Here is a 9,396-nt window from a genome sequence, read left to right as displayed (position 1 = left end):
ACACAAAGAAATGGAAAAACAGTCCATGTTCATAGATTGGAGGGATAAATATTGTTAAAATGTCTAGGCTACCTAGAACAATCTATATATTCAATGCAATCCCTATGAAAATACCATCGACATTTTTCAGAGCTGGAACAGACAATCCTAGAACTTGTATGAAACCAGAAAAGACCCTGAATAGCCAAGGGAATCTTGAAAAAGAAAACCACAGCTGGGGGTGGCATCACAATGCCTGACTTCAAGCTATATTACAAAGCTGTCATCATCAAGACAGTATGGTACTGGCACAAAAACAGACACACAGATCAATGGAACAGAATAGAGGTCCCAGAAATGGACTCTAAATTCTATGGTCACCTAATCTTCAACAAGGCAGGAAAGAATAGCCAATGGAGAAAGGACAGTCTCTTCAATAAATGATCCTGGAAAATTGGACAGCCACATGTAGAAGAATGAAAGTGGACCATTTTCTTACCCCATACACAAAGATAAACTCAATATGTTTGAGTGACCTAAATGCAAAAAAGGAATCCATCAAAATCCTAGAGGAGATCACAGGCAGCAACCTCTGACCTCGGCCACAGCTACTTCATTCTAGGCATGTCTAGAAAGGAAGGAAACAAAAGCAAAAATGAAATATTGGGACTTCATCAAGATAAAAAGTTTCTGCACAGCAAAGGAAATAACAAAACTAAAAGGCAGCCTACAGAAGTGGAGAAGATATTTGCAAATGACATATCACATAAAGGGTTAGTATCCAAGATAGATAAAGAACTTATCAGACTCAACACCTGAAAAACAAATAATCTAGTCAAGAAATGGGCAGAATACATGAACAGACATTTCTCCAAATTAGGAGAGATGGGGAGAAGATATTTGTAAATGACATATCAGATCAAGGGCTAGTATCCAAAATCTATAAAGAATCTAACAAACTCAATATCCAAGGAACAAATAATCCAATCAGGAAATGGGCAGAAGCTATGAACAGACATTTCTCCAAAGAAGACATCCAAATGGCCAGCAGACAGATGAAAAAATGCCTCACATCCCTTGGCATCAGGGAAATACAAATCAAAACCACAATGAGATACCACTTCACACCACTCAGAATGGCTAAAATAAACAACTCAGGAAACAACATATGCTGGCGAGGATGTGGAGAATGGGGAACCCTCTTACACTGTTGGTAAGAATGCAAGCTCATACAGCCACTCTGGAAAATGGTATGGAGGTTCCTCAAGAAGTTAAAAATAGAGCTACCCTGTGTCCCAGCAATTGCACTACTAGGTATTTACCTCAAAGATACAAATGTAGTGAATCGAAGGGGTACTTGTTCCCCAGTGTTTATAGCAGCATTTTCCACAATAGTCAAAGTGTGGAAAGAGCTGAGATGTCCATGGACAGAGGAATGGATAAAGAAGATGTGATATATATATATATATATATGTATGTATACACACACACACACACACACACACACACACAAAGGAATATATATTACTCAGCCATCAGAACAGATGAATACTTACCATTTACATTAACGTGGATGCAACTGGAGGGTATTATGCTGAGCAATATAAGTCAGTCAGAGAAAGACAATTATCATATGGTTTCACTTATATGTCGTATATAAGAAATAGGGCAGTGGACCATAGGGGAAGGGAGGGAAAATAGAATGGGAAGTCCTCAGAGAGGGAGAAAAACCATTAGAAACTCTCAGGTATAGGAAAGAAACTGAGGATTGCTGGAGGGGAGGTAGTTGGGGGCATGGGGTAGTTAGGTGATGGGCATTAGAGGGCATGTGATGTGATGAGCACTGGGTGTTATATGCAACTGATAAATTATTGAACACTACATGTGAAAAAAGAAACAAAAAACAAAAGGAGGGGCACCTGGATGGCTCAGTCAGTTGAGTGTCTGACTCTTGGTTTTAGCTCAGGTCATGATCTCATGGGTCCTGAGATCGAGCCCTGCATTGGGCTCCACACTCAATGGGTAGTTTGCTTCTCTCCATCTTCCTTTACCTCTTCTTCTGCTCATGTGCTCTTTCTCTCTCTGTCTCTGAAATAAATAAATCTTTTTTAAAAATCTAAAAAATATGGGGTTTGAAGAGCTTCCACATTGAACACATGGATATGTGGGGAGGATGGTGCACCTGGAGAGGGCATGGAAGCTACATTCCCTTTGCCCACACCTTTACCTATGCACCTCTTCTATTTGGCTGTTTCTGAGTTATTTCCTTAATAATAAACCAGTGATCTAGTAAGTAAGTAAGTATGATCAAGTAAGTAAATAAATAAACTGCCTAATGAGGGTTATTTGGTTGCAGAATATCTTGGGTTTTATCTGTCTGAATGTGTCCTTGCTACCCCCTCATTTTTGAAACAAAGGTATTTTATTGAGTATATAATTCCCTGTTGCATTACTCTCTTTTGGCACATTGAAGATATTATCTTGTGCACTGTTGTTATTGAGAAGTCAAAATTTTATCTAACATTTATTCCTTTGAAGGTAATCTAGTCTCTGCCTTTTTTTAAAGATTCTTTCTTTGTCATTGGCATTATGGAGTTTTACTATTATATATCCAATTGTGGATTATTTTTTGGTTATCCTACTTAGGATATGTTGGATTTCTGAATCTCTCAAGTGTTTAGTTTAGTCCTGGAAAAATCTTGGCCATTATGTTTAAATATTATCTCTGCCCCTCTCTTTTCATTCTGTCTTACATATCTGTTTCATTTTTTTTTTATTTCTTTGCATAGTTTCTTCAGATTTACCAGTTCACTAAATCTCTCAATAACTGTATCCGGTCTATCAATTCAGTTCTTTTTCTATTAACTTTTTAATTTTAATTCCAGTATAGTTAACATATGCTGTTATATTCATTTCAGGTATACAATAATATACTTATTAAACAATTAAACAATTCTATACATTACTCAAGTGCTCATCATAAGTATACTATTTAATCCCAATCACCTGTTTTACCCATCCATCCACCCACCTCGTATCTGGTAACCATCAGTTTGTTATCTATAGTTAAGAGACTTTTTTTTGTCATTTGTTTTCCTTTGCTCATTACTTCTGTTTCTTTTATTCCACATATGAGTGAAATCATATTTGTCTTTCTCTGACCAACTTATTTCACTTAGCAGTATACCCTCTAGCTCCATCCATATCCTTGCAAATGGCAAGATATCATTCTTTTTATGTCTAAATAATATTCCGTTGTGTGTGTGGGGGTGTGTGTGTGTGTGTATGTGTGTGTATCACATCTTCTTTATCCATTCATCTGTCCATGGACATATGGGCTACTTCTATAATGTGGCTCTTGTAAATAATGCTGCAATAAACATAGGGGTGTATGTATCTCCTTGAGTTAGTGTTTTTGTATTTTTTGGTTAAGTGCCCAGTAATGTGATTTCAGAATCATAGCATAGTATTATTTTTACCTTTTTGAGGGACCTCTAGACTATTTTTCACAGTGGCTCCACCAATTTTCATTCCCACCAAACAGTTCACAAGAGTTCCTTCTTTTCCACATCCTCAACAACACTTGTCTTCTCTTACATTTTTTATTTTAGCCATTCTGACAGGGCTAAGTTGATATCTCATTGGGGTTTTGATTTGCATTTCCCTGATGATGAGTGATATTGAGCCTCTTTATATGTCTGTTGGCCATCTATATGTCTTCTTTGGAGAGATGTCTGTTCGTGTCTTATGCCCATTTTTCAACTGGATTATTTGTTTTTTGGGTATTGATTTTTATAAGGTTTTTTATGTATTTTAGATACTAACACTTTATCAGATATGTCATTTGCAAATATCTTCTTCCATTCAATATGTTGTTGTTTAGTTTCGTTGCTGGTTTCCTTTGTTGTGCAAAAACTTTTTATTTTGATTAGTCCCAGAAGTTTATTTTTGCTTTTATTTCCCTTGCCTCAGGAGACATATCTAGAAAGATGTTGCTACAGCTGATGTAAGAGAAATTACTGCCTCTGTTCTCCTCTAGGATTTTTATGGTTTCACATTTAGGTTTTTAATTCATTTTGAATTCATTTTTGTATATGGTGTAAGAAAGTGGTCCAGTTTTATTCTTTTTCTTGTTGCTGTCCAGTTTTCCCAACACCATGTGTTCAAGAGACTTGTCTTTTTCCCATTGCATATTCTTGTCTCTTTGGTTGGAAATTAATTGACTATATAATGTGAGCTTATTTCTGGATTTCCTATCTGTTCCATTGATCTATGTGTCCAGTTTTCTGCCAGTACTACTCTGTTTTGATTACTATAGCTTTGTAGTATAACTTGAAAACTGGATTGTGATACCTCCAGTTTTATTTATCTTTATCAAGATTGCTTTATCCATTTGGGGTCTTGTGTTTCTATACCAATTTTAGGATAGTTCGTTCTAGTTTAGTAAAAAAAATGCTGTTAGTATTTTGATAGGGATTACGTTATATTTGTAGATTACTTTGAGTAGCATAGACATTTTAACAATATTTGTTCTTTCAATCCATGAGCATGGAAAGTCTTTCCATTTCTTAATATCGTCTTCAATTTCTTTCATTAGTGTTTTATAGTTTTCAGAGTACAGGTCTTTTACCTCTTTAGTTAAGTTTATTCCTTGGTATTTTATTATTTTTGGTATAATTGTAAATGGGATTGGTTCCGTAATTTCTTTTTCTGCTGCTTTATTATTAGTGTTTGGAAATGCAACAGATTTTTCTACATTGATTTTGTGTCCTGTGACTTTACTGAATTCGTGTATCAGTTCTAGTAGTTTTTGATGGAATCTTTAGGGTTTTCTATACATTGTATGTCATCTTCAAATAATGAAAGCTTTACTTCTTCCTTACAGATTTGGATGCCTTTTATTTCTTTTTGTTATATGATTGCTGTGGTTGAGACATCCAGTAATACAGTGAAAAAAGTGGTGAGAGTGGACATCCTTGTCTTTTATTCCTGATCTTAGGATAAAAGTTCTCAATTTTTCCCCATTAAGTATGATGTTAGCTGTGGGTTTTTCATATAAACCCTTTATTATGTTGAGGTATGTTCTCTCTACCCCGATTTGTTGAAGGTTTTTATCTTGAATGGATGTTGTATTTTGTCAACTGCTTTATCTTTGTCTATTGAAGTGATTAACTGGTTTTTATCATTTCTCTTTGATGATCATGTTGATTGATTTACAAATATTGAACCATCGCTGCATCCCAGGAATAAATCCCACTTGATATTGGTGAATGATTTTTATTAATAATATAGTTGGATTTGGTTTGCTTCTATTTTGTTGAGGACTTTTGCATCTATGTCCATCAGAGATATTGGACTGTAATTCTCTTTATTATAGTGTATTTATGTGGCTTTGGAATCAGGGTAATGCTGGCTTCATAGAATGAATTTTGAAGTTTTCCTTCCTCTTCTACTTTTTAGAAAAGTTAGAGAACAGGTATTAACTCTTCTTTTAAAATATTTGGTACAATTTGCCTGTGAAGCAGTCTGATCCTGGACTTTTGTTTGTTAGGCCTTTTTTTTTTTAGATTTTATTTATTTCTTTGAGAGAGTTAGTGAGAGAGAGAGCATGAGCAGGGGGGAGAGGGAGAAGCAGGCTCCCTGCTGAGCAGGGAACCCGATGTAGGACTCAACCCCAGGACCCAGGGATCATGATCAGAGTCGAAGGCAGACACTTAACTGACTGAGCCACCCAGGTGCCCCATTGTTAGGCCTTTTTTGATTACTGTTTGTTTCATTGCTGGTAATTGGTGTGTTCAAATATTCTGTTTCTTCCTCCTTCAGATTTTGTAGGTTATATGTTTCTAGGAATTTATCCATTTCTTCTAGGTTGTCCAATTTGTTGGGACAATATAATATTTTATAATATACTTTTAAAATGTTTTTTATTTCTGTGGTGGTAGTTGTTATTTCTCCTCTTTTCATTTTTGATTTTGTTTATTTAAGTCCTCTTTTTTTTCTTTTGATGAGTCTGGCCAGAGGTTCATCAAATTTGTTGATCTTTTCAAGGAACCATCTTCTGGTTTCATTGATCTTTTTTATTTTTTGTTTCTATTTCATTTATTTCTGCTCTAATCTTTATTATTTCCTTCTTTGTTCTGGTTTTGGGTTTTGCTTGTTCTTTTTCTAGGTTTTTTAGGTAGTTAGGTTTTTAAAAAATTTCCTTGCTTCTTGAGGTAGGCCTATGTTGCTATAAATTTCCCTCTTAGAAATGCTTTCGCTGTATCCCAGTTATTTTGGACCTTTGTGTTTTCATTTCCATTTGTTTCCATGTAATTTTTTACATCTTCTTTGATTTCTTGGTGAACCCGTTCATTGTTTAGTAGCATATTATTTAACCTCCACGTATTCGTGCTCTTCCAGATTTTTTCTTTTGGTCAGTTTCCAGTTTTAATAGTATTGTGGTCAGAAGAGATGCATGGTATGACTTCAGTCTTTTTGAATTTGTTGAGACTTGTTTTGTGTCCTAATATGTAATCTGTTCTGGAGAATGTTCCATGTGCTCTTGAAAAGAATGTGTATTCTGCTGTTTTGGGATGGAATGTTCTGAATATATCTGTTAAATCCCTCTGTTTTACTGTGTTATTCAAATCCCGTTTCCTTTTTGTTTTTCTATTTAGATTATCTGCCCATTTATGTAAGTGGGATGTTGAAATCCCCTACTGTTATTGTATCACTATTGATCATTTCCTTTATATTTGTTAACTGTTTTAAGTATTTGGGTGCTCCCATGTTGGGTACATATATATTTAGAAACGTTATATATTCTTTTTGATTTGCCTCCTTTATTATTACATGCTGTCCTTTGTTAGTCTGTTTTAACATCCATTTTGTTTGATATAGTGTTGCTACTCTGGCTTTTTTTCGAGATTCATTTTTATGATAAATGTTTTTTGCATTCCCTCACTTTCAGTCTGCAGGAGTCTTTAGTCCTGAAATGAGCCTCTTGTAGGCAGCACATGGGTGGATCTTGTTTTTTTATCCTGTCACCCTATGTGTTTTGATTGGAGTATTTAGTCCATTTACTTTCAAAGTAATTATTGATAGATATGTATTTATTGCCATTTTTTTTTACTTGTATTTGATTGTGTAGTTTTTTTTTTTCCTTTTCTTGCTCTCTTTCATGGTTTGCTGGTTTTTGTTAGTGATTTACTTAGGTTCCTTTCTCTTTATTCTTTACTTATCTATGACTGGTTTTTGATTTGTGCTTACCATTAGGTTTACGGATCATATCTTTTTATAGCAGTCTATATTAAGTTGATGGTTGCCTATATTTGAAGCCATTGTTTACTCATCTGTCCCCAGGCTTTAGGCATAGGGTGTCATATTTTGCATCCTTTTATTTTTGTGAATTCCTTCACTGCCATTGCAAATTTACTTATTTTTACTGTTTTTATACTTTTTTTTTACTTTTCATACTTTTACTTTCCTTTCCACTCAGAGAGTCCTCTCTATTTCTTCTAGGACTAATTTAGTGGTTACGAAGTCATTACATTTCTGTGTGTCTTAGAAATTCTTTATCTCTCCTTTATTCTGAATGATAGCCTTACTGAATAGAATATTCTCGGCTGCAGATTTTTCCCTTTTGGCTCATTTAATGTATCATGCCATTGTCTTCTGGCCTGAAATATGTCTGCTGAATAATCTGGTGATAGCCTTACGGAGTTTCCCTTGTGTGCATGTACTTTTTTTTTTTTCTCTTGCAACCTTTAAAATTCTTTATCACCGTTTTTTGCCATTTTAACTATTATGTTTGTTTTTTTTAAATTTTATTTTATTATGTTATGTTAGTCACCATACAATACATCATTAGTTCTTGATGTAGTGATCCACGATTCATTGTTTTCTTATAACACCCAGTGCTCCATGCAGTACGTGCCCTCCTTAATACCCATCACCAGGCTAACCCATCCCTCCACCCTCCTCCCCTATAAAACCCTCAGTTTGGTTCTTGGAGTCCATAGTCTCTCGTGGTTCATCTCTCCCTCCGATTTCCCCCCTTTCATTTTTCCCTTCCTTCTCCTAATGTCCTCCATGCTCTTCCTTATATTCCACAAATAAGGGAAACCATATGATAATTGACTTTCTCTGCTTGACTTATTTCACTTAGCATAATCTCCAGTCCCATCCATGTTGATGTAAAAGTTAGGTATTCATCCTTTCTGATGGCTGAGTAATATTCCATTGTATATATGGACCACATCTTCTTTATCCATTCATCTGTTGAAGGGCATCTCGGCTCTTTCCACAGTTTGGCTATTGCAGACATTGCTGCTAGGAACATTGGTTTACCTATGGCCCTTCTTTACTACATCTGTGTCTTTGGGGTAAATACCCAGGAGTGCAATTGCTGGGTCATAGGGTAGCTCTATTTTTTAATTTCTTGAGGCACCTCCACACTGTTTTCCAAAGTGGCTGTATGAACTTGAATTCCCACCAACAGTGTAAGAGGGTTCCCCTTTCTCCACATCCTCTCCAATATTTGTTGTTTCTTGCCTTGTCAATTTTTCCCTTTCTAACTGGTGTAAGGTGGTATCTCAGTGTGGTTTTGATTTGGATTTCCCTGATGGCTAATGATGATGAATATTTTTTCATGTTTCTATGAGCCATTTGTATGTCTTCTTCAGAGAATTGTCTGTTCATGTCTTCTGCCCATTTTTTGACTTGATTATTTGTTTTTTGGGTGTTGAGTTTGAGAAGTTCTTTATAGATCTTGGATACCAGTCCTTTATCTGTAGTGTCATTTGCAAATATCTTCTCCCATTCTGTGGGTTGCTTCTTTGTTTTGTTGACTGTTTCCTTTGCTGTGCAGAAGTTTTTATCTTGATGAAGTCCCAAAAGTTCATTTTTGCTTTTGTTTCCCTTGCCTTTGGAGATGTATCTTGAAAGAAGTTGCTGTGGTTGATGTCAAAGAGGTTACTGCCTATGTTCTCCTCTAGGATTTTGATGGATTCCTGTCTCACACTGAGGTCTTTCATCCATTTTGAGTTTATCTTTGTGTATGGTGTTAGAGAATGGTCGAGTTTCATTCTTCTGTATATAGCTCTCCAATTTTCCCAGCAACATTTATTGAAGAGACTTTTTTCCATTGCATATTTTTTCCTGCTTTGTTGAAGATTATTTGACCATAGAGTTGAGGGTCCATTTCTGGGCTCTCTGCTCTGTTCCATTGGTCTGTAAGTCTGTTTTTGTGGCCAGTACCATGCTGTCTTGGTGACCACTGCTTTGTAATATAGCTTGAAATTGGGCAACGTGATGCCCCCAGCTTTGTTTTTCTTTTTCAACATTTCCTTGGTGATTCGAGGTCTTTTCTGATTCCATACAAATTTTAGGATTGTTTGTTCCAGCACTTTGAAAAACGTCATTGGAACTTTGACC

At 35.6% G+C, this 9,396-nt stretch overlaps 1 protein-coding gene across 5 annotated transcripts in view; it reads left to right on the top strand.

Annotated features, from left to right (window-relative positions):
• The window catches only part of LOC118540044 (MICOS complex subunit MIC27), a 131,846-nt gene that overhangs the window by 62,774 nt on the left and 59,676 nt on the right, over window positions 1-9,396 (top strand). The window lies entirely within an intron of this gene.

The sequence above is a fragment of the Halichoerus grypus genome, chromosome X (genome assembly GCF_964656455.1).
Source record: "Halichoerus grypus chromosome X, mHalGry1.hap1.1, whole genome shotgun sequence".
Classification (NCBI taxonomy): domain Eukaryota; kingdom Metazoa; phylum Chordata; class Mammalia; order Carnivora; family Phocidae; genus Halichoerus; species Halichoerus grypus.
The sequence above is the reverse complement of the archived record's forward strand: the minus strand, read 5'-3'. Positions and strand labels throughout refer to the sequence as shown.